At 35.2% G+C, this 26,855-nt stretch overlaps 1 protein-coding gene and 1 long non-coding RNA gene across 3 annotated transcripts in view; both read left to right on the forward strand.

Moving 5' to 3' along the window:
* The window catches only part of SLC25A21 (solute carrier family 25 member 21), a 483,599-nt gene that overhangs the window by 130,370 nt on the left and 326,374 nt on the right, over nt 1–26,855 (forward strand). The gene's annotated exons all lie outside the window — the stretch shown is intronic.
* Nucleotides 14,656–23,511, forward strand: LOC125908801 (uncharacterized). Of its 2 annotated transcripts, XR_007453442.1 has the most exons (3): nt 14,686–15,051; nt 15,342–15,718; nt 17,246–23,511. It is a non-coding gene; the product is annotated as an uncharacterized LOC125908801 (long non-coding RNA). The 2 variants fall into 2 exon arrangements; XR_007453443.1 differs by lacking the exon at nt 17,246–23,511 and having other exon boundaries at nt 14,656–15,051.

A 26,855-nucleotide genomic window follows, 5' to 3' on the forward strand; every position in this document is an offset into this window, starting at 1 on the left:
AGAAAGAGAGAAAGAGAGAAAGAGAGAAAGAGAGAAAGAGAGAAAGAGAAAGAGAGAGAGAGAAAGAAAGAGAGAAAGAGAGAGAGAAAGAAAGAAAGAAAGAAAAGTAAGAGAGAAAGAAAGAAAGAAAGAATGAAAGAAAGAAAGAGAGAAAGAGAGAGAGAGAGAGAGAAAGAAAGAGAGAAAGAGAGAGAGAGAAAGAAAGAGAGAAAGAAAGAGAGAGAGAGAAAGAAAGAAAGAAAGAAAGAAAAGTAAGAGAGAAAGAAAGAAAGAAAGAAAGAAAGAAAGAAAGAAAGAAAGAAAACAGAACGAAGCCAGTTGTCATTATTCTGATTACAAGAAAAGCCTTCTGGATTGAATACCTGATTTGAGTTCCTGTAGTAGCAGGAACTATCGTCTAACAGTTGTTACCAACTATGTCATAGCTCAACCATCTTGGCGGCTAGAGAAAGGAATGTCAGAGATGCAGAGATAGGAAATTTGAATTCAGATAGCAGTTACTGGTATCTACATACAGATGTATTAGGTATTAAGTCATTACCCCTAAAATTTATCTCGTCTGCTATAGTATGCCCTCTTTTAAATTGTGAAGCCAGTTTTTCTAGAATTTCTAGAAATGAGGATGCACCAGTATTTTTGTGGTTTGTATCATGGCTTTTGTAATTCATAAACATGTTGTCCCCACTCTCTCCAGTGAAAATACGGTGAAACAATATTGGGAACTTGTGAGTTCATGGAAAAGATAGCTAAACCATTTCTTGAGATTGCTGTCACTTGGGGTGGGGGGGAAATCCTTGGAATTGTTGGTGCTAATTAAATCTATTTTTTCCTTCCCTCAAAGCAGTCTGTGTCTACTCCTTAGACAAACAGAACCTGGCAAGACAACAGGTTCTCTGTGGCTACACAGATTGGCATAAGTAGATTCAACCACACAAAGACAACTCTTAACATGGTCAAGAGTCATGAACTCTTTAACATATTTCTGTCATGTTACAGATCTACATGTCTTATCCACATCTCTTCCAAATTTTTATAGATTTCCCTGAAAAACAGTTTCATGGTCAAATACATTTTGTAAATACTTTCTTTCTTTTTTTTTTTTTTTGTAAATACTTTCTTAGAACATCACAATACATGATAGCATGTTGTAGCATGAGAATTCCAGCAGAAAGTATATCTTTTAAATGTAGTTTATTTCATGGGCTGCTAGTTGGCTCATTAGGTCAAGCATCCGACTCTTGATTTCAGCTCAGGTCATGATCTCATGGTTTGTGGGTTCAGACCCCACATCAGGCTCTGTGCTGACAGTGGGGAGTCTGTTTGGGATTCTCTCTCTCCCTCCCTCTGCCCCTTCTCTCTCTCTCAAAATAAAAAAAATAAAGAAATAAAATAAATGTAGTTTATTTCATTATTTCCCAAACTTATTTGGATATGAAACACTTCTTTTTTCACATGACACCATAATATCTCACATAATAGTTTTACTTGGGATGCTAATTTGGGTTGGGGAATATCCTATATAGATATTATCTAATTATTTCCTCAAATACACAAAAATATGTGGAATTTAAAGTTGGTGGGAACAAGGAGCTCCTTTTGGTGCCTTTTTTTAAAAATAACAAAATAATTTGGAGGCTTTTCTAGCTGAGAAAGACACTTGGGAGATTACCAGTTTGGCCAAGGCTCTTCATAAACACCTTTATTAAAGGGTAATCATTTTGACAAAACTCAGGGACCTACAGTGATGCTCACTTTTTGTAGCCAACTCATAATACTTTTGAGGAAGAATCTTATTGAAAATAATGAGCACCCAGGTGCTCAGTCAGTTGAGTGTCTGACTCTTGATTTCAGCTCAGGTCATGATCCCATGGACCTGGGGTGGAGCCCTTGTGTCAGGCCCCACACTAAGAGTGGAGCATGCTTTTAAGATTCTCTCCCACTCTCCCTCTGTCCCTACCCCTGCTTGTGCACTCTCTCTCTCTCTCATGAATGAATGAAAATAATTGAGAACTAATGATATGCAGAAAAACAAAGATTATTTCCTGTGATGCTACAAAATTTTTACAAAGAGCCATAGATCGCACCTTGCATGTTTGCAATTCGCAAAGACGGAAAGCTAGTTGAAGATTACTTCTTTACTTAGGAAGTCTAGTCTTTAGGAAGATGACTGGTATCCTCTGGGTCTTTTGTTACCTTAGACATAGTGGATTATGTCTGAGCTAGCTCCAGACCCCCATGGTGAAGTGTAAAGGACCAAGTGTGATAGGGATTTTTTCCTTTGCTGTGTGTTCTGGTATTTACCACATGGTTTTGTCCATACCAGTTTCAATTTATGTATTAGTCTCTATCTCAGCTCTTTTTTCTCTCTTTTTTCTTCCTCTCCTCCCCTTCCCTCTGCTCCCTCACCTCTCCTCCTTACCTCCCCTCTTCTTTCTTTTCTTTCTTTTTTCTTTTCTTTCTTTCTTTCTTTCTTTCTCTTTCTTTCTTTCTCTCTCTCTCTCTTTCTCTCTTTCTCTCTTTCTCTCTCTCTCTCTCTCTCTCTCTTTCTCTTTCTCTTTCTCTCTTTCTCTCTTTCTTTCTTTCTTTCTTTCTTTCTCCCTCCCCTTACTTTCTTCCTTCCTTCCTTTCTTTGTTTCTTTGTTTTTTCTTTTTTCTTTCTTTCTTCTTTCTTTCTTTCTTTCTCCCTCCCTTTTCTTCCTTCCTTCCTTTCTCTTTGTTTCTTTCTTTCTTTCTTTCTTTCTCCCTCCTCCCTCTTCCTTCCTTCCTTTCTTCTTTTTTCTTAAGAAGCTTGATCAGGAGTTGCTAAAAGCTTCATCTGCAGCAAACATATCAAGGAAGCCTAGGGCTGAAAATCTTGATCTGAAGTTCACCCTTTTCACAGTCAATTTAATAAAATACGATTGACATTTGCAAAGAAGTCTGTCCTACAAGATGGAGAAGGAAGCCACATGAGACAAAGACTCCTTTTTTTGAAGAAATATGAGCTATAATCTTTTCTGGCAGAGTTGTATATGTGTTTATTATTCTCTATTTAAACTAATATAAGTTGTTTTCCTCTTGGTGTTGAAACAAATATTTCAGATTTGCAGATGGCTGAATCTGAACAAAAAATAATTGCTGTTGTAGTAATTGCATTAACTAACAGCAGAGCATTAGCAATGCACCTGATGGCAAACATCAGGCCATTACTGCCATCATCACCATCAATATCCACATGCCAATAATAATAATAATAATAATAATAATAATGTCTATATATTGTGTAGCTTTCCACAGTTTCAAACTTACTCTTGTTTATGTTATCTCATGCTTCTCAAAACAACCTTAAGACTTAGGTAAGGGTGAAACTATTATTCTGTCTAAGAAATGAGCAAAGAGAGATTCAGAAAGGTTCAGTGACTTGCCCAGTGTCACCAAGTTCATGACTGGTAATGCTGAGATTCAAGCTAGAATTTTGGAATTTTTCTAAAATATGTAGTTCATTGTAGTTTTCATTAAATATTTTGTCTACCTTAATTTAAAAAAACCTGATTCTACTTTTAAGCCTGTATGGTATAAAAAAATCCTGTAAATTTGACCATGTTGATTTCAAATATAATTATATAGTCAGTGCAGTTTTTTCCAGTTATTTGCAAACTAAATAACTGCTTGTTAGTTGAAAGATTTAAATTTACAAATGCAAAGTATTTTCTGAAATTTATGCTTCCTCATGAAGCACAATAAAAACTTTGTTATCCCCATTTCTGAAATTACATAAGGAAATTAATTGCAGTCACAGAATGACAAAAGATTATGTCAAGTATTTCAATTTCTAATCTCTTGCTTTGTTGTTTAGGTAACTTTGCTTTTCCTGCTTAGATCAAATACAGATGAGCTGAAAAAGAAAAGATGCTAACAGACATATGCATTATAAGTAACAAAGCTGTTGGTTTAAAAAGCAACATTCTTTTCTTCTTCTAATAATCCTTAAAATCCAGTAGATTTATCTTCATCCCAAAGGGGATATGTATTGACTCACCTTACTATATATATGTACATAGTTATATACTATAAATATACTTATATATACATATTTAAAATTATAGATAATATTTTTTAAATTGAAGTATAGTTGACAGACGATGTTACACTAGTTTCAGGTATACAATATAGTGATTTCTCAAATTTACCCGTTAAACTGTGCTCATCATGAGTGTAGCTACCACTGTCACTACCCAATGCTATTACAATACCATTGACTATATTCCCTATGCTGTACGTTTCTTGCCTGCGACTTGTTCATTTCATATCTGGAAGCCTATATTTCCCCCTTCCCTTCACTCATTCTGTCCGTCTCTACAACCCCTTTAGCAATAATCAGTTTTCTGAATTTATAGGTCTAATTGTACTTTCTGTTTATTCATTTGTTTTGTTTCTTAGATTCCACATAGAAGTGAAATCATGGTATTTGTCTTTGACTTATTTCACTTAATATAATACCTCTAGGTCCATCCATGTTGCCACAAATGGCAAGATCTCATCCTTTTTTATGATTGAATAACATTCCACATTGTGTGTGTTTGTGTGCACATGCACCACGCATGTGTGCACATAAGCATATACCACATCTCCTTTAGGAGATTTTATGATATGCAACCCATCATTTAGGGTTGCTTTTTATATCTTGACTATTACAAGTAATGTTGCAGTTTAAAAGGGTGCATCTATCTTTTTGAATTAGTGTTTCCGTTTTCTTTGGATAAATACTTATAAATGAAATTACTAGATCACATGTAGTTCTATTTTAAATTTTTTGAGGAACCGCGATACTGTTTCGCAGAGTGACTGCACTAATTTACATTCCTAACAATAGTGTACAAGGGTTCCCTTTTTCCACATCCTCTCCAACACTTGTTATTTGTGTTTTTGATTCTAACAATTCTGACAGGTGTAAGATGGTATCTCATTGCAGTTTGATTTGCATTTCTTTGACAATTAGTGATGTTGAGCATTTGTTCATGTGTGTTTGCCACCTGTGTGTCTTTGAAAAAAATGTCTATTCAAGTCCTCTTCCCATTTTGTAATTGGATTATTTGTGGGGTTTTGGTGTTGAATTATATAAGTTCTTTATATATTTTATATATTAACCCCTTGTTATGTATATCATTTGCAAAAATTTTCTTCCATTTAGCAGGTTGTCTTTTCATTTTGTTGAATGGTTTCCTTTACTGTGCAAAAGTTGTTCATTTCGGTGTAGTCCCAATAGTTTAATTTTATTTTTGTTTCCCTTGCCTGAGGAGACATATCTAGAAAAAGGCTGCTACAGCCAATGTCAAAGAAATTACTGCCTATGTCTTCTAGGAGTTTTATCGTTCCACATGAGAGAGCCACCTTACTTTTTGTCTAGAGGATTATGCAGACTTCATGTGGAGAAGCCATGGTGCTAAAAGTTGAATTAGTTATGCAACTTGCTAGCTTTGGTCTATAAAGAAGATACTAGTGACTCATTATATTAGTGAGGTGTGGTCTTTAAAATGTGTGTCTAGTCATTGGTTTCACAGAACCATGTCCACACGGCCCTCAACTGACCCTGCTTGGAACCAATGGCACACCCATGGGACGGCTGACAAGGATTAAGATGTGATTTTTGTCCTATGAACAAGAGGTCTAGGGTATGTTCAGCATCGATATAAAACAAATGACTCAGTTATAACACAAAAGCACAGGAGAATAGGACTGCCCTACTGAGGTCAGATTTCCATTAGCAATGCTAATAAGCATTGGAATGAAACAATGGATTTAGTCCCGTTAGGCAAAGTCTTGCTTACTCACTTTGCCCAAATTAGCACATTTTTTGTCCTCAGTGATCTGGATAATTACTTCATTTCACTGCTGTCCTCTGTTTGTAGAGGCCTGGCCTTACCCAGTAGTCAACATGGCCTGAATTGCACTTTGTCAACCTAATTCAATTCAGCAAATACGTTTAAGAAACACCAAGTATATGTTAATTATAGTGCTGTGTTTTGAAATTCAAAGGTGAAGAAAACATGGCCCCTATCTCTCAGGAGCTCAGTCTGTCTTATTGTTAAGTGCTGTATCAGTGATGGGGGTTGGCGAGGAGGCAGGAAGACAGTGTTCTGTGAGAGTACACATAAGAGAATTGTTACTCAGAAGTCAAGGAAGTACTGTTTGAAGTAAGTATAAGCAGAAGTAAAGAGTATTTGGAAAGGCATTCTGGAATTTCAGCATTCATTATTTACATTTGAAATTGTAAATGCCAAATAAGTAGAGAATTAAAGCCCTTGCATACAAAGGGAAAGGTAGTTTTAGAGAAAAGTTAACTCACTGATGAATCAATAGATGGAGAAAAGAGAATCCACTGGTTTTAATTTTTTTTTGCCATTGCTAAGGTAAGTTAGTGCTTCTTCTAACAGAGGAAGTAACTATGAACTCTTGACCAAAGATGCAAGGAAATTGGATCTTTTTAAACATTGATTTCTTTTTTTTAAGGTCCCTCCTGAACTTTAGAGATGGAGCACCAATTTAAAACAAACACACCATTCTTAAACATGGGTGCCCAATTGTGCCCTTAAGGCTTTTTCTTCCATTTAAAAGTTCAGTCTGAAATTTCTTGGCAGCACAAAAAAGTCCCTACATAATAATCCACACTAAGGAAAAGGTTGACTTTTGGAACACTTTTGGAATGAAGATTGACAGTGAGATCCCTTTCAGAAAACCAGCTGCGGCAAAGATTGTTAGAGAATGTCACTCAGGTTTTCACCAGATGAGTAAAACTGTCCTTGAGGTGTGTTCAGCCTGTTGGTAGTAGCAGTAATCAGAAGCAATGTTACAGAGTTAGGGTGGTGGCCTGGAGAAGTGATAACTAGAAGAGAAAAAGGACCTTAAGGGGAATTACGTTAAATTGATAATCATGCCTGTATTAAGTGTTCCATTAAGGTTATCTTCTAAAACCTTTTTCAGTATAATAATCATATGCTATTGTTTTTATATTTAGAGGGAATTATTGACTAATAAAAGTACTTTCTTGGGGTGGCTTGTATAGAAGAAATGACTTGTCCCAATCCATTCATTTTCTCATTCCTTTACAGATGACATTTGTTTTCGGAATGTTTGGTCATAGTCAAAGTTTGTTCCCTGAGATCATAAAACTCAGTAAAGGCAAGTATCTCAGATTCCAGATTTCATTAATTCATGATTAGAGTAATGTTTTAGGAGGATTAACTGGAACTCTGTGCATAGACCAAAGATCTGGGGAAAACTCAAAGCAAGAAGTTTAGACAGAATGAAATAGTAGCAATCCAGGGTAGAGGAGATGAATCCTGGTACTAGGATGATGGTAAGAGAAAAAAAAAACGTTAAAAATAAGAGAAACACAAAAGTAATGATGGACAAGATGAAGTAACAATTTGAACATGAGTGGAATAAGTGAACATAGAGCAGAGTTGGGGTACTGGTCACAGAAGCAACTGAGTGAAAAAGTTAAAAAGTAAAACAATTTGAAGACAAAAGGTAGAAAGATGAAGTGTTGGTTTAGGACAACTGGTACACAATTGGGAAGAGATTAAGGAGAGGCAGAGAGAGAGAGAGAGGCAGAGATCTATCTTACATATTGATAATAACAATAAAAGAGACGTTTGCTAAACTCAGGTGATGGTGTCTTATATGGGATTGACCCTCAGAAACAATCTGGTTTGGAATATTCAACTTCCTTCCCTGTCCCTAATGTTCTCACTATTTTATTTCAATAAACACTTGGTTCAACTTGAACATAGTATGACTTTTTTTTATAAGGAACATTTAAAACATCATGTTGGATTTTTAATAATGGAAATATGCAAGAGTCAATCTCCTAATGTGATAAGTGTTGGCATAATATGTGTAATATTCTTGTTAAAATATGTTTTTATGTAATTAACCATGCTTTACATCCTGTTGTTACTATTATTAATGATTATTTTAAGTGAGACCTGCACCATACAGAAAATAATGGTGATCTCTCAAAATTCTTTCACAATATCAATGGATTTTATAGGATTTTTCTTTTTCTCTCTTTTTTTTTTTTTTGAGTAATAAAGGCATATGAAGCTCTGTAAGAGAATAAATTCCCTATGAGCCATCTATTTTACAGAGGTTTGTTTTAAAAATAGCACCCCACACCTTTGTCATACAACTTTATCTTTTTAAAGTGCTCTATTCCACGTAGAAATCTTATCTCCAAGAAGGCATTAGCCCAGCTTATTACTTTATGCTTCTGATACACTCTGCTGGGTTTGTTAGAATCCCTTGAGAATGTTCTTCTGGGGAGAAAATCTCCTTTGGATGTCCTTTTTCAGTCCCTGATATTTCTGGACCTTCCCTCTTCTGTATCAGGCATAAATGTTACTGGATAAAATTAATAAAAGCAAAACAAAACAAAAACAAATTATATTGTAGGATCTTTTTCCTGGAACTTATTTGGTATCAAACTTTCCTTCCTCCTCCTCCTTCCGGCCCCACCAATTTGCAAGTTGTCCCAGCCTAACTCAAGCAGGGATTTAAAATCTGTTAGAGAGCTCAGCCTGTTGATTTACAGAGTTGAAGTCTGCACAGAGGAATCATCTGTAATGGGATTCTTTGCTCCCTGGAGAGACATTACATAGCAGAGCTGTAAATTGCTAAAGAAATAGAGGAGGAGGAGGAGGGATGGGGAGTGTGCTCAGTAAAAATAAGATATACTATTGATCAGAGCAGCTGTCTTTTAAGTTTTTATTTTTCACCATAAAATTAAATGGAAAAAAGAAAGTGGATATTTAAGAAATTGAGTGTACTATATTTGTTGTCCCATTAACTTAGTATAAGATAGATTTGTTTGGTTTACCAGTTGTCTCTAAGTGAATTCTTTATTTTTTTCTCAGGGATTTATTTTTAAGGCATTAGTTTCTTTAAGTCTATGCAACAGTGTGTTTGAATCTAATTTGCAGACAGGACTCATCACAATCAGTGCTTTGCCCTCTGCATTATTCCTGAATCAAACTGCAATACTGGCTTGATCAGAGTAGAGTAATGTGCAAGGTATAGGTAGTAATATAAAGTTCTAAGTGAAAATGTCCCAAATATATTGCCAGTGCAATGAGACTAGCCAACAGAGAAATAGATGACCTCAGGAAATGTCTGGCTTAACAAATGTATATCTTTAAATTGGAAATCTAATTATTTGCCTTAGATTTGTACTGCTGGGAACCTAATGCAAGACCATGTTAAATAAACTTATTATTTCCGTTTTTCATTTAACCTGTGGGTTATAGTATGACCAATCTGTTTTATATCCTCAATCAACAGATGATTGTATTTGGTAATAATTTATCAAGAATAAAAATCTGTTTTTGAAACTAATCACCTCATGTTAGGTCTGCCCTTTTTCAAAACCACCATCTGATATTCATTTTGTCTGCAAGACAAACATACTGATGAAAATGCATATACCACAGGATACAGCCAGTGGAATGAAGCATTTCCACTCTTTGTATATATTTAGAACATTTTCTGTTTTCCCAACAGATGGACCAAATTTTAGTATTAAAGAAAAAAAATCAATTTTACATAGTACAAACAAATTGAACAAGTCCACTGTATAGTTCTAATTACTCAGTAACAGAATGTCCAGTGGAATTTGGGGGTCAAATCAGGTCATATCTAAACTGATTTTTTCTTAAAAAAGTGACCTTTTTCATATTTACTAGGTTTTCTTTTCCAGATTATTGGATGAATTTCTAAACGGAAAATATTGAGTTTCATGTATTTTCCAAGTCTTTTAAAAACCTTTCAATTTCAGGACTTTTCTTTATATACAAGTATCCTGAATTTTTTTTTGTTTTTCTCTTAGTCCAGGAACCTCACTATGTAAAATTTACCAGAGTGACACATGGATTATAAGCCTCATTTTTTTCCTATTATTATTTAGGGCAAATAACTCTGCTCCTGCTCCATAAACTAGCTACATTGCCAGATAAAAGTCAGTCACAGTTTTGGTGCTAGTTCCTTTGGAAAATTTCCAAACTACATTATTTTTAAAAAATTAACTTCATAAAATGTATTAGAATGTATACATATTTACATGTATTTTTTCCTATATATTCATCTTATTTAAAAACTATACTTATTTCATCTCATGTTTTAGACAGTATTGCATATCTTTATTAATGAGAGTTGGGGCTACAGATTTGTTTATTTCAAAAAAAATTTTTTATGTTTATTTATTTTTGAGAGAGAGAGAGAGAGAGAGAGAGAGAGAGTGAGTGCAAGCCGAGGAGGGGCAGAGAGAGGGAGACACAGAATCTGAAACAGGCTTCAGGCTCTGAGCTGTCAGCACAGAGCCAGATGCGGGGCTTGAACTCATGAACTGTGAGATCATGACCTAAGCCCAGGTCTGACACTTAACCAAATGAGCTACCCAGGTGCCCTGCTACAGATTTGTTTATTAGAAAATTGTCTCGGAGTGCCTGGTGGTTCAGTTGGTTGAGCATCCACTTGTGCTCAGGTCATGATTTCATGGTTTGTGAGTTCGAGCCCCACATCAGGATCATTGTTGTCAGCACGGAGCCCACTTCAGATCCTCTGTCTCCCTCTCACTCTGCCCCTCCTCCACTCACACTTTCTGTCAAAAATAAATAGACATTAAAAAAATTAAAGAGAAGAAAAGAAGATAGTCTCTAGTATTTTCTCCTCTTACTCCATTTGAATTATAATTCGAGTATTTCACTCTTTGTTTAAGTTTTCTAGGGCTCTCCAATATGTATAGGACAAGAAGAGCTTCCTTAGTCCTTCAGCATCTGGTTGTATCCATTTTTCCTGCCTCATGCCCCCATCCAGCCTCAAAGGCCCTTTCCTTGTTTCCCTCCTTAGGCCCCAAATATACAGTCTTTGGGAATTTGACATCCTTTTACATGCTTTTGTCCAGCTTCACCAATTGTCCTCTTGACCTGGAATGACCTTCCTCATTTCCTTTCCTTGCACATTCCCTTAAGTTCAGGACTTAATGTTATATTCTGAGAGGTCTTCCTGACTTTGCAGGAATGACTCACAGCTCCCACTACCAATGCCTCTATTATGGGTATGTTGCATAGAACTTCCAGAATGTTAAGAAGACAGAAGACAAATAAACAACCAATTTAAACTTGTGTCCAGTAATATAAAGGAAATTAGTAAGGCAAAATGAGAAAGATAAGAGTAGGTTACTTAATGGTTAAGGAAGGACTTTCTGAAAAAGTGACATTTAAGCTGAGACTGAAAATATAAGAAGGAGCCAGCTGTATAAAACGTGGAAGGAAAAATGTTTCAGGCAGGGAGGGACATAGAAAAATCCAATATGAAGAAGAAATTGATGAAGAAGAGATTGGTGTATTTGAGAAACTGAGAAGAGGCCACTTGGCTCAAGTATATTAATCGAGGGACAGTGGCATGTAATAAGATTGGAGAGCTGAGTGGGGGCCAGATCAGGTCAGTCTGTACCGTCGAAGGCTTTTAAGCAAAGGAATATCTTGAATATATTACCTATGCTCATGATGCTGTTTGGAGAATAGATTGGAGGGAACCTCCAGGAAACCTCAAGGAAACCAGTAAGGAGGCTATTGCACAGGTCTGGACAAGAGATAACTTTCAAGTGGTTGATTCTGGGATAAACTCACAGCTATCTTCAGAGTAGTTACTAAAGGTCGTATTTCTTTTCTTTTCTTTTCTTTTCTTTTCTTTTCTTTTCTTTTCTTTTCTTTTCTTTCCTTTGTAAGTTTATTTATTTATTTTGAGAGAGAGAGAGAGAGAGAGAGAGACACCATGTGGGGGAGGGAGGAAAGGGCAGAGAGAGGAGAGAGAGAGAATCCCAAGCAGGCTTTGTGCTGTCAGCACAGAGCCCAATGCGGGGCTCAAACTCACAAACTGTGAGATCATGACCTGAGCTGAAATCAAGAGTCAGACATTTAACCAACTGAGCCACACAGGTGCCCCTAAAGGTTGAATTCTTAAACAGTTCTGTTGAAACCTAAATGAGAAAATATTTGACAATAATATTATTATTGCTGTTACAATAATAATGCCATTGGCTGGAGAGGTAATCAGTGATGAGATAAAGCAGGTTGTGTAGGCTGAGGAAAAGAGAGTAGATTTTTCTTTTTTCTTTTTTTTTTTTGTTTTTTAATTTACATTCAAGTTAGTTAGCAGTCATTATTGCACTGTAATGATTTCAGGAGTAGGTTCCAGTGATTCATCCCCTATGTATAACACCCAGTGCTCATCTCAACAAGTGTCTTCCTTAATGTCCCTTGCCCACTTAGCCCATCCCCCCACCCAGAACCCCTCCAGGAACCCCTTATTTTGTTCTCTATATTTAAGAGTCTCATGTTTGTTGAGAGTCGATTTTTCTAAGTGCAAAGTGATACTATGAGGGTTTTAGGCATGAAGTGACATGATCCAAATTGTGTTTTCAAAAGGGATCTAATCCATAAAAAGGATTAGAAAAGACAACAAATAAATAGGAAGCTATTGACAAAATCAGGTGAAACTGATGGAGACGAAAATAGGTTAATGGAAGTGGAACAATGATGAGTGCACAGATTTGAAACATGTTTAGGACTGGATTGGAGGTGGAGAATACAAAAAAAGGAAGATGTCCTGGTTTCTTGAATGAGCAAATGATAGATGTGTCACTTAGTAAGATAGGGGACAGTGTTGGGGAAAAGATCAGTAGTCAAATGTTGGAGACATTAAATTTGAGATATTTGTGCTTAAATATTTTAAGTAGACAACTAAACATATGGATCAAAAGTACATATGCATGTATGTGTTTGTAAGTAAAAGAAAGAGCATACTATAAATATTATTCCGTCATTTGTTCTTTTTCATTAAAAACAAGTTATGGGAATTCTTCCATATCTGTAATATAGGTTTACTTGATTATTTTTTAAAATTGCATGATAGTATAGCTATACCATAATTTAATCAATAATTTCATACATGTTCATTATTATGTATATCACTACATAGTTTTACAAGTATTTCTGTAGGATAGATTTTAAAAAGTGGAATTGCTGCATCAAAAGGTATGTACATTTTGAATTGAGATAGAAATTGCCACCCTTGAAAGGAACTGCACCATTAACCATATATTAGCATGTCAATTTCCCTAACATTGGATTCTAACAATTTATATTATGCTTTTCAGTCTGAAAGGGGAATTGTTATCTTGGTGTTATTTTACTTTACCTTCTCCTGATCCGTGATGTTGAGCATGTTTTCGTATGTTTATTAGCCATTCCATTTGCTTTTTTTATGTGAAAAATACACAAAAGGATTGTAGAAATGGAAAAGCAAAATAACATTCAGATATGTAAGAGAAAGAAAATGAGAAATTAAAAAATGAAAAAAGAAAAGGAAAGAAGGTAGACAGCAAGAAAAAAATAAAGGAAAGAAATGGAGGCCTAATTATTACTTATCTCTTTGTTTGCTATTGGATGAGCTATGAGATTGTGGAGAGTGGTTGGAGTGAGGGTTAAATAATTTACAAAAACTAACAGTTATGCTTTTGCTTGTATAAGTTATACATTAACAAAATATTAAAGGTAGTTCTTGGAAGGTATTTTAGAAATCAATGTTTAATGTCTGGTTTTGTTACCTATATATTAAAAGACTTGAAAAACTTGCAAATGCTCAAGAAGCCATGATAGTTAAAATGGAGAAGGTTAACAAGAAGCCTGATGAAGAGTTCTTTCCCTTGGAGCAGCCCAATGTACTTCACAGAGAGGCTATACTTTGCGGGCTGCTACAGCAGTCATAGCAGACCCAGTAAGAGGTTGACCACAGCCATGTGTATCCTGTTCTATTAATAAAGGAAATGTCAACTAGGACACTGGGGATTAGACACAACTAATTTTCTAGAATGCCGTTGAGTTGATCTTTATCTGTAAAGCCAACACAGACATATGAATAGTTAAAATGAGCTGTTTGCCTCTCAGATTTCAGTGGGATAAAGCCTGGTTTTTTATTTCACACCCACAGAATAGCAGCTCTGAATGGCAAGAAGTCTTTAAAAATCATATTTGTTAAAGCTGTTATTTTCAAATACAACTCAAATTATTAGAGTTCCTGGAGTATATATATTTTTAATTAAAAAGCAATTTAACTTTTGTTTAGCTAGACTCTGAGCTCCACATTCCACCACTTCCCTCCACAAGAAGTCTGATACTGTGCTCTCAGAGTTGCAAGTTCACAGTGGTTGGACCAAGTTGGCATGTCCCCAAAGCACACTGGCCTTCTTGAAACTATTTATGATCAAATCGGTTTTGTCATTCTGACAGTAGGAACGACAAGCCAAACACAGCTCAGCACTGTAGATTCTTTGTGGTGACCCTTCTAACTTCAAGAGCTGTTGTTTTACACTGAATGTCCTAAGTGGTTGGTCTACTATGAAAATTGAGTCCTTCAAGCCAAATGACTATTACTAAAATTGGGAAAGTTGGCTACCACACATGTGCAGATGCTATTCTAAAAATGTCACATGTATTAAATGGTAGGATCATGAAACCAGAGTCAGAATTTGACTAAAATTTATCAAAATTCCAAAAAATACTAAACTTATTTCTATTAACGCTGTGAAACTGAGGTTAACTTTTCTGTGATAATTAAGAGTTATTTACTGCTTTGTGCATCTACAGTTTATACTATTTGTGGGCATATTAGTACCTAGACATATAATTTAGCTTCTGATTTCCTAATCATCTCATTTTAAGGGTGGTCGAGGTAGAGCTGCAGTGTTAAACTTCTCATATATAGTAGCTTCATTTCAAGTGTGAGGAAACATGTGAATTATATGTAAAAAGTACACATTTGAAGCATCAAGATAACATAAGAAAAGTTTGATAGCAGTGGCTTTCAAAATTTATCCCTAAATATCACAACTATCTTCTCACTATATAGACTACACAGCATGCTGTCTTCTAACCTCAGCGATTTTATACGATAACGGACTTTTGGATTTAGTATCCTTGATCTCACTTTCCGTGCATGGTCCCAAAATCCTGACAGGTACTAATTTGTCATTTTACTGAAGCATGGCTTTGAAGTGCTTGTATGGCATGGGAGCAAATCACTTTAGTCAGGGAGTGTGCCCATCTGATTACCCTGCAACAGCTTTTCAGGGCAACTTGATTGTTCCAGTCAGGTCATCACTATATTATACCTCCTGTGAACGGTAAAAATTGGGTTTATTTGTGAAAATGGTATGGAGAAAGACCTAAGAGCTAAGCAGTGAGTATGATATGAAGTGAGGGTGCAAAAGCCTATGAAAAATGATCTTTTTTTTTTTTTTTTACCAGGATTCAGGTATAGGAACCGAGCCTATCCTATGCCTCACAGAGAAATAAGAAATGGTTTGTAAATCTGTGCTGGGAATGCTCTGGCCAATGTAAATTTCCTTATCAAGTAAGAAATTTTTAGCAAAATTGAAAAGGCCATGGGATCTTCCTCCCTCATTTTTGAGAATAAGTGGGTTTCTACTCCCAAGCGCTCGCAACAGTATTTGGCACTGTATTTAACCATACAAGTATTGGCTGCTATGATGATTGTGATGATAATAATGACAATGATTTGACCCTGGATGAAACTGTGATTTGACAGAAAGCTAAGGACCGCTACAGGCATTTTCACACACCAAATATCAAGGGTCTCCTGTGTCATCTTCCAGTTAACACAAGTATGTAAAAGTAGAATGTTTGATGTAATTCTTTTTGTTTTCTTTAAGGATTTTATTTTTTAAGTAATCTGTACACCCAATGTGGGGTTTGAATTCACAGCCCCAAGATCAAGAGTCAAATGCTCTGCTGACTGAGCCAGCCAGGCACTCCTGTTTGACATAATTTTTTTTATCAATTTATTCCCATCATTGCTCATTCCTATAAAGTTCTCATCATCTAAACAGACAAATATCTCTATTGCCTTTTAAATTATCTAAGTTAGAGTCACAGAGAAAAATGTGTACAATTATGAGTAACTGCATATGGGTATTTAAACCATATGAATTTAGAATTTAGACACACTTAAAAAGAGCATTTTAAATATTTTAAAATATTTTAGAGTTTGGATATTTCTTTAGGTTCTATCTGGAAAACCTCTCTTCTCTCTCACGCATCTGGCGGGTTCCTTCTCTGACCCTGAAGACCAAGTCCTAGTCCTGTTTCTCCCCAAAGCCTCCCCGGCTCCCTCAGACCCTTATACCCCCTCCTCTTCCCTGCTGCAGCCATTGTACCACCAGCCTGCCTTGTTGTGGCAATTACACATACACCCAAGGTTATAATAATGTGCATTTCTCTTTTACTGCTAGACTGCAAGCCTATTGAGGAAGAAAGTAGGTCTTCAGTAAATCATGCAAATGAATCTCAAAGCATTGTACATATGACAATAGGAGATAAGAGAGACCTAATATTTCAAACAATGCAGATGCCAGGCAATAGCCATATCAGAAAGAAAATGTTTCTTTTCCCCCTTCAAAAAGGATTTTAAGTTGATAGCACACAACTACAGTGGGGGAAAATTATTTCTGTAGTATGTTTATTGAGTATCTACTGCATTTCAGGTACTGTGCCATTAGCTTTCATGTGGTTCACTTGATTAAATCCTCACAATAATACCTATTAGATATGTACTTGAATTTTCTCAATTTTCAGATAAGGAAATTCAGGGTAAGGGAGGCAGTATGTTTCAAGTCACAGGTAATAAATGGCAGAGTAAAATTGGAACCAGATGTTATGATTCTAAGTCGAGTTTTCTCCTACCATTCTATTCAAACCAAGTTTTTAATTCTTATTCCACCTAGACTAGACAATTATTTGAGCTCTAGAGACAGTTTTCACACTATGTTAAATTTCTTAAGTTGTTAAAGCCTACAAAGCTATGATATATTTCTTGAGTCCTGTCTCTCCTCATGATCTATAACATGGATTTATGGTTGATTTTGCCTGTCCTATCCTGTCTTTTAAACAGTAATGCCTGAACTAGTTGGACCACTGAGAGGTAACGTCAGGACATCAATCTATCAGTAACGTTAATTGAACATTCTATGGCGAGGCTGTTGTTTTTGCTGGGGTGAAAAAAAAGTTGTTTAGTGGGCAACAAATGAGTCAGAGGATTTTCAATACATTTAGACACTAATCCAGAGATGTCACCAGTTATGGTAAGATAACATTTAGGGACAAATGGAAGCCTCCTTTTTTCTCTTTTCCAGATCTTTCTGCATGAACATTATTCTTACAAAACCAAACTAACTTGTTTATTCCTCACTATCCCTTAGTTCCAAGGAAGAGCATTAAGCCTGCCATTGAGGTAAGTGAATATATTGGCTCTGAGCAGCCAATGGTGAGAGATAAAGGAAAAGAAAAGAGAGAAACAAGAGCAGGTATGGGAGGAAAGGAAAGAACTAAGAGAAGGCTTATGTTTGCCCTGCTGTGCTCATGCTTTCCTGGGCCCTGGATTCCTGCTGCATGTTTTATCTCCATTCACTTCCTTCTGCAAAGAATTACTCTCTTGGATTAAGATTGTCTTCCATTTCAATTTGTTGTTTACTGGATTTCTTTGGTCACACAAAACAGATGTTGTATTAGAAGCAGTGAAATATATTTGTAGGCTTTTCATATAAAATTATTTTGTGTTGTAAACAATCCTTTACCTAACTACACCATAAAATAATTGAGACATAAAACTTTGAGGGAAAAAATTTAAAGAAAAAGAATAGCATTTAATCAAAGCATCTCTCCCTTCTTTACATCATCTTCTAATTGATGATAAGCTGTATCTCTTTGTAAAGCCCCTGCATTACACCAGGTGGTTAAAATTATGGGATGTTGCTCTAGTAGGTGGATTGGATGGTTGTGGTAAGTTGTCATAAGATGAAGTTAAAAATCAGTGGCAGGGAGAGAGTGGTTCAGGTCTAGGAATATCCTGAACTTACTTCCTCCTATGCACATACCAAATGTACAGCTCCATATGAATTGGTTCCCTTTGGAAAAGACCTGAAAACTAGCTAAAGAGCTTTTCTACAACAAAGGATAAAAGAACTACATTGAGACGGGAAGTAGAGGCAGAGAGGGGATTTCACCAAAAATCCCACCTCCAGCATGGCGACCCACAATCTGGAGGGATCTCACAAATATGGAGATTCTCCCTGAAGACTGAGGAGTTTGTACCCCACATCAGATACCCCAGCCTTTGGGGTTTGGGGGACTTATTTCTCTCACTGATAAAAAGTTCAAAAGTAATGGTCATAAATATGCTTGTTGAACTTAGGAGAAGAATGGATGAAACGATGAGAACTTCAACAAAGAGATAGAAGATATAGAAAATATCAGATAGTACCAAACAGGGGCACCTTGGTGGCTCAGTTGGTTAAGCATCTGACTCTTGATTTTGGCTTAGGTCATGATCTCACCATCATGAGATTGAGGCCCATGTTGGACTCTGCACTGGACCTGCTTAAAATTCTCTCTCTCTCCCTCTCCCTCTCCCTTTGCCCCTCCCCCCACTCATGCACGCATGTGTGTGCTCTCTCTCTCTCTTAAAAAAAGGATACTACCAAACAGAAGTCACTAAACTGAAGAATACAATAACTCCACTGAAAAACACTCTAGAAGTGTTCAATAGCAGACGGGATGGAGCAGAACAATGGACCAGCATCCTGATCCAAACAGAAAAACAAAAAGAAAAGAAATTTTAAAAAGCGAATATAGCTAACAGGACATCAAGTGTTTTAGGGGTCTGAGAAAGAGAAGAGAGAAAGAAAGAGAAAAGGGCAGAAAACTTACTTGAAGAAATAATGGCTGCAAACTTCCAAGAAGTCAGGATGGAAACAGACATCTACATCCAGGAAGCTTAGAAAGTCTCAAATAAGATAAACCAAAGAGATCTACACCAAAATACATTATAATTAAAATGTCAAAAGTTAAAGGGAAAGTATTTAAAAGCAGCAAGAGAAAACAACTTGTTACATATAAGGGAACTTCCATAAGACTTTCAGCTGATTTTTCAGTCAGATCTTTGCAAGTCAGAAAGGAGTGGCAGGACATGAAAAGTGCTAAAATGAAAAAACTTCCAACCAGGAATACTCTAAGCAAGGCAATCATTCATAATTTAAGGAGATATAAACACTTTTCCAGATTAGCAAAAGCTGAGAGTTTATCACCAATAAACCACCCTTACAATAAATGTTAAAAGGGACTTCTTTAAGCTGAAAAGAGAAGGCACTAATTAGCAATAAGAAAACATGAAAATAAAAATCTCACTGGAAGAGGCAAACATATAGGAAAGGTAGTGGATTAGTCACTATAAAACAGGTATTGAGATTAGAAAAACAAAATTAGTGAAGTTAACCATAACAATAATAATAAGTTAAAGGATATATAAAACAAAATAAAATGTAAAATATAACACCAAAACATAAAACATGGGTAGGGAAGTTGGGATAAAAATGTAGTCATTAGAAAGTGCTCAAACTTTAGTTGCTATCAACATGAAATAAACTACTATGTAAACAGATTATTATATGTGTATCTTATGGTAATCATAATATTAAAACCTATAGTAGATGGAATTAAGAAAGGAATCTAAACATAACACTAAGGAAAGTCATCAAACCACAAGGGAGGAGAGCAAGAGAAGAAAGCACAGAGAGGAACTACAAAAACTATAAAAACAGCCAGAAAATAATTAACAAAATGCCAGTAAGTACACACCTATTGATTATTACTTTAAATGTAAATGGACTAAATTCTCCAACCAAAAGACATAGAGTGGCTGAATGGATTAAAAGAAGAAGGAGAAGGAGAAGGAGAAGGAGAAGGAGAAGAAGAGGAGGAAGAGGAAGAGGAAGAACAAGAAGAAGAAGAAGAAGAAGAAGAAGAAGAAGAAGAAGACGACCCATCTATATGCTGCCTACAAGAGACTCACTTCAGATCTAAGGACACACAAAGACTGAAAATGAAGGGATAGAAGAAGAAATTACATTCAAATGGAAATGAAAAGCTGGTGTATCTGTACTTAGACAAAATAAACTTTAAAACAAAGACTAAACAAAAGACAAAAAAGAGAATTATATAATGATAAAGGAGTCAATCCAACAAGAAGATATAATATTTGTAAATATTTATGTGCCTCCAATAAAGGACCTAACTATATAATGCAAATTAACAGCAATATAATAATAGTAGTGGACTTCAATATTTCACGTACACCAATGAATAGACCATCAAGACAGATAGTCAATAAAGAATTCTTGGCCTTAAATGACACATTAGGCCAGATGGACTTAATAGATACATACAGAACATTCCATTCAAAAGTAGCAGACTATACATCCTCTTAAGTGTACAAGGAACATTCTTCAGGATAGATCACATGTTAGGCCACAAAACAAATCTCAGTAAACTTTAGAAGATTGAAATCATACCAGTCATCTTTTCCAACAACAATGGCATGACATTAGAATTCAATTACAGTAAACTGAACAAGTCACAAATACATGGAGATTGAACAACATGCTACTGACAAACCAGTGGGTCAATAAGATATCAAAGGGGAAATCAGAAAATACCTTGAGACAAATAAAAATTGAAATATAACATTCCAAAATTTATAGAATGCAGCAAAAGCAGCTTTAAGGGGGAAGACAGCAATGCAGTCTTACCTCAAGAAACAAGAAAACTATCAAATAAATAATTTAACTTTAGACCTAAAGGAACTAAAAAAAGAAGAACAAAGCCCAAAGTTAGTAGCAGGAAAGAAATAATAAAGATCAAAGTGCACATAAACAAAACAGAGACAAAAAAAAAACAGTGGAAATGATCAATGAAGTTAAAAGCTAGTTCTTTGAAAATATATATAAAAAATAGACAAACCTTTAACTAAACTCACCAGGAAAAAAAAAGAGAGAGAGGGTTCAAATAAATAAAATCAGAAATTAAAAAGGAGACATTATAACTGATAACCACAGAAATACAAAGGATCATGAGACCAGTATGAACAATTATATGCCATCAAGTTGAACAACCTAAGAATAAAGGATAAATTTCTAGAAGGATATAATCTTCCAAGACTGAATGATCAAAAAACAGCAAATCTAAATAGACTAAGTGCTAGAAAGTAGATTGAATCAATAAAAAACCTCCCAACAAACAAAAGTCTAGGACCAGATGGCTTCACTGATGAACTCAAAGATTTAACACCTGTCCTTCTCAAACTCTTCCAAACCCCCCCCCCCAAACAAAAACAAAACAAAACAAAAAATGAAGAGAAAGGAACACTTCCAAATGCATTTTATGAGGCCAGCATTACCCTGGTTACCAAATCCAGGTAAGAACACCACAAAACAAGAAAATTATGGACCAATATCCTTGATGAACATAGATGTAAAAATCCGCAACAAGATATAAGCAAACTGAGTTCAATAATACATTAAAAAGATTATATACCATGATCAAATAGGATTTATTCCAGGGCAATGTAGTATACCACATTAACAAAATGAAAAACAAAAATCATATGATCATCTCAAAATATGCAGAAAAAAGTTTTGACAAAATTCAACATTTATGATAAAAGTTTTCTGTAGGTGGGTATAGAGAGAAACTACCTTATAAAGGCCATATATGAGAAACAAGAGAAGGATGGCCACTCCTACCACTTTTATTCGATATAGTATTGGAAGTCCTATCCATAGCAATTAGAAAAAAAGGGGGGGGATGAAAAGCATCCCAATTGGAAAGGAAGTAAAACTGTCACTATTTGCGCATGACATTATCCTGTATAGAGAAAACCCTAAAGACTCCACACACACAAAACTGTTAGAACTCATAAATTCAGTAAAATAGCAGGATACTAAATCAATATAGAGAAATCTGTTGCATTTTTATACAGTAATAATGGGCTATCAGAAAGAGAAATTAAGAAAGAAATCCATTTACAATTGCATCAAAAAGAATAAAATATTTGGGAATAAATTTAACCAAGGAGGTGAAAGACCTGTACACTAAAAATTATAAGACATTAATGAAATAAGTTGAAGAAGATGCAAGTAATTGGGAAAATATTCCATGCCTATGGACTGGAAGAATTAATATTGTTAAAATGTTCATACTACCCAAGGCAATCTGCAGGTTCACTGCAATTCCTGTCAAAATCCCAGTGGTATTTTTCACAGAACTAGAGCAAAGGATATTAAAATTAGTATGGAACCACAAAAGACACTCAGCCAAAGCAATCTTGAGAAAGAACAAAGTCTGAAGTATCACACTTTATATTACTACAAAGCTATGTTAATTAAAACACTGTAGTATTGGCATAAAACCAGACATACAGAAATATGGAACAGAATAGAGAGTTCAAAAATAAACCCCCACACATAGGGTCATTGGATTACAGCAAAGGAGCTAAGAATATACAATGGGAACAGGATAGTCTCTTCAATAAACAGTGTTGGGAAAACTGGACAGCAACATGCAAAACAATGAAACTAGACCACTATCTTACACTATACACAAAAATTAACTCAAAATAGATTAAAGACTTGAATGTAAGGTCTTGAAAACATAAAACTCTGGAAGACATAGGCGTTAAGCTCCTTGATGTTGGTCTTGGCATTGAATTTTTAGATTCAACTCAAAAACAAAGGTAACAAAGCAAAAATAAATAGTGGGACTACATAAAACTAAAAACTTACAAGTCTGCATAGCAAAGGAAACTATCAACAAAATGAAAAGGCAACAGGGACACCTGGCTGGCTCAGTTGGTAGAGCATGTGACTCGATCTTGGGGATGTGAGTTTGAGCCCATGTTGGGTAATGTGATTACTTAAAAATAAATTCTTAAAAAAAAAAAAAAGGAAAAAGCAACCTAATAAATAGATTTTGCAAGTGATATATCTGAAAAGGGGTAATATACAAAGTATATAAAGAACTTTACAACTCAGTACCAAAACCCCCAAATAATCCAATTAAAAAATGAACAAAAGACCTGAATAGACATTTTTCCAAAGAAGACATACAGATGGCAGACACATGAAAAAATGCTCATCATCACTAATCATCAGGGAAATGCAAATCAAAACTACATTTAGATATCACCTTACACCTGCTAGAATGACTAGGATCAAAAAGACAAGAAATAACAGGCATTGAGGAGGATGTGGAAAAAGAGAACCCTCATACAATGTCAGTGGGAATGTAAATTGGTTCTTCAACTATGGGAAATAGTATGGAGGTTTCTCAAAAAATTAAGAATAGAACTACTTATAATCCAGCACTTGTACATCTGAGTATCTATCCAAAGAAAATGAGGACACTAATTCAAAAAGATATATGCACCCCATGTTTATTGTAGTTTTATTTACAAGATATGGAAACAACCTAACTGTTCATGGATGAATGGATAAAGAATTTGTGATATATATGTATCTGTGTGTGTGTGTGTGTGTGTGTGTAGAGAGAGAGAGAGAGAGAGAGAGAGAGAGAGAGAGAGAAAGGAATGAATAGTAATAATAAATAGTAATGAGTAATAGTGAGTAGTGAGTAATACATATATATATATAATAGAATACTACTTAGCCATAAAAAAGAAGGAAATCTTGCTATTTGCAACAATGTGGATGGACATTGAGGGTATTATGCTAAGTGAAATAAGTCAGATAAGTCAGAGAAAGACAATACCACATGATTTCACTTATATGTGGAATCTAAAAAAAACCACACAAATGAGCAAACAAAACTCATAGATACAGAGAACAGATTGGCAGTTATCAGAGGGAAAGGGGGTTGGGGGTAAGCCAAAATGGTTAATGTGAGTTGTATGGTGATGGGTGGTAATTAGACTTATTGTGGTGATTGCTTTGTAGTCTATACGTAAATTGGATTATGTGGTATACCTGAAACTAATAAAATGTTATATTCCAATTTTACCTCAATAGTAAAAAAATCAATGGCAGAGGAAGTTCCTTTCTACTGATGTGGTTTCAGTAGCTGAGATTATGTGAGCTTTGGGCATCACATCCTCCATTCCAATGGCTGGACACCTCCCCTCTTAACCTCCTTTGTCAGGTTTTTGTAGGGTCAGAGCAGCATCAAGACTAACCTGTAAATTTTTAAAACAAATCTGGATAAAGAAAGTTAAGGCAAATACGAAGAATTTGGTTCAGCAACTTAGCAGAATTAACTCTTGTTTTGGAGCAAAGAATGCATGCAGTGATACTTGGAACAATGAGAAAGGCGCCTGGCCAACCAGATCCATGGTATCTTCCAACAGTCAGTTTTAGGCTGTCTGAAACTCTGGACAGTCCTTTTAGCCTGATGGTTTACTTGAGGGTGGTTCGTGACAAATTAAAATAATCAGAAGTAAATGCAGAATCTTTGAGTTGGTAAAGGTTTTATTTTATTTTTAAGATGGTAAAAGTTTTAAATTGAATTTGGAATATTTTTAAATGTGCCTCATATTTCTTTTGTTGAAAAGATGAGTGATTATATATATATGAATTAACTGTCAATAATTTATTCCCTTAAAGCATGCCAGTAAAATCAAGATAGAAGAACTTTTTTTTTAACTGAGAAATAGATTTCTTGGGCAAGTTCTGCTGAGTGGCCTGAAGTTCTGGCTTTTAATGCCAAAATAGGTTCCAGGCCATCAGAGGTAGCTTTTAGCCAAGGTTTTTGCATGAGTAGTTTCTGGCAGTAGTGCATGTAGTCTGGCCAAGGTAACGTAATGGCCAGTTCTTTGAATAATAATGTGTCATCTCATAAGAGAGTCCCTCTACAACAGATAATTCATACTGTCAATTTGGCAACTAACCTCATTATTTCTCAGTAAGTTTTTCTTTGTCTCTATTAATCTATCTTCCTAATCTCCAAATCACTCTCTGGTGTCTTCACATGGGGAAGTGATAAAGTTACTTGGCCTTAGTTGCCACTGTAGAAAAAAAATATGTTAAAAAATTGATTGGTTTCAGGATTATGCCTTTTCTTTGTTTCAGGAGATTGTAAGGGCTCCAATTTGGGTAGGGTGAATAGTAACCTTAACAAGTATTACTGGAAGAAATGGCAAATTAAAAAGTACTTAATTCAGAGTTCCCTTTCATGAGTAATACTATATTCATTATTTTCTGGGATTCTAAATCTCCATCACTTGTAAGATATGATACCAATTTAGCATAGCCCATTTTTTAAAAGGCGGACGACCATGAAATATATATATCCTTTGTAAAATAATCCCAATTTTAGAAACATTAAAATGTGGCAGAAAATAGGAAGTAGCAGAATTAAGGAAATAATTTTATCTGGCGTTTGTCTGAGATTCTGGAGCAGTGTTTTAGGAAATTAAGGTTGATAAACTTGAAGAATATGGAATTTTGCAGGCCTTCTTGTTTTTCCCAGCTAGTAAAACAAATCGTTGAATAGCTGTGCTAGAGGATCCCTTCTTATGAGTCCTAGTTTTGCATGATTTTAGTAAACCTTTCACAGGGACCTTATTTTAGCAAGTTGTTTAATAAATACATGAATCTGTATGCTGTTATACACATACAAAATATTTTAAGATTGGGGTATATTAGTTGGAGGTAAAGAGAAAAATAGGGCTATTATACTTCAAGATAAAATGCTGAAATGAGATTTTTATTGAACATAAAAAATACTGTAAAAAGTTTATAGGGCGCCTGGGTGGCTCAGTAAGTTAAGCATCTAAATCTTGATTTTGGCTGAGGCTTTGATCCCAGGGTCGTGGGATCGAGCCCCGCTTTGGAGCCTGCATGGGATTCTCTCTCTCCCTCCACCTCTCATGTGCACTCGCTCTCTCTCTTTCTCAAAATAAACTTTAAAGAAACACTATAAAAAGTTTCAAAAAGGAGGCCAAAGACTGCTCTTTATCATGAATGAGACGGCAATGGAAAAAGTCCACACTTCCCAAATGTGGTACTATGCATTTTTCAGATGTTTGAATATAATTATGTTTGCTTGACATTGTATTTCATGTGATGGTGTTTATTATTTTTTTAATTAAATATCTTTAGAATAGTTGGTGGTCTGAAGCCAAGAAGGCAATAAAGCTATCATTGCCTAGCAAATTTTTTTAGAAAACTGCATTGTGATTTACTCTAAAAGTGGATAATTGGCTTTGTTTTTTTTTTTCTTAAAGAGAAAATATTCTAGGGATACAATGATCATATGCTTTGTTTTATATAGGTCAGTTACATTCGATCTGTGTTTTATGCTATAGTTCTTTTCATTTTGTGTGTAATATGCTTTAATTCCACATGCAGTGATTTTGTATGTATAGCTTTAAAAAACCTTAACTTTGAGTTACATCATATGTATATATGTGTATGCATGAAAAGTATACAATGTATTGATTCATAAGGGAATGTAAACTGCAAAATATACATAAAACAAATCTAATCTATAAGTGCGGTATTTAAAAACTAAAATGTATGATAACTAGGTAAGTGAACTCAATTCTTAACAGATGCAGTATTATGTTTCATAGCTTGTAACAAACCTTGTTTTTTTAAACTTTTGTGTATCATTATACTATCCAATCATGGCTATTTAATAAAGCATAATGAATGGATATTGACATAGTTCTTAGAGAATAAATAAGAGAAACCAAACAAGATACCACATTGGCTACAGATGGGAACTAAGAACCAAAAGCAATAAGTTAATTTTGAAGAGCTGGCTGAGCTTCCTGTGGAAGTCAGTCAAATGAGATTGAACCTGAAGACTTGCTTCTCTGACCTTTGCTGCTTCCAGAAATCATGGTGTGTGTGTGTGTGTGTGTGTGTGTGTGTGTGTGTGTGTGTGTGTGTGTGT

The sequence above is a fragment of the Panthera uncia genome (assembly GCF_023721935.1).
Source record: "Panthera uncia isolate 11264 chromosome B3 unlocalized genomic scaffold, Puncia_PCG_1.0 HiC_scaffold_1, whole genome shotgun sequence".
Lineage (NCBI taxonomy): Eukaryota > Metazoa > Chordata > Mammalia > Carnivora > Felidae > Panthera > Panthera uncia.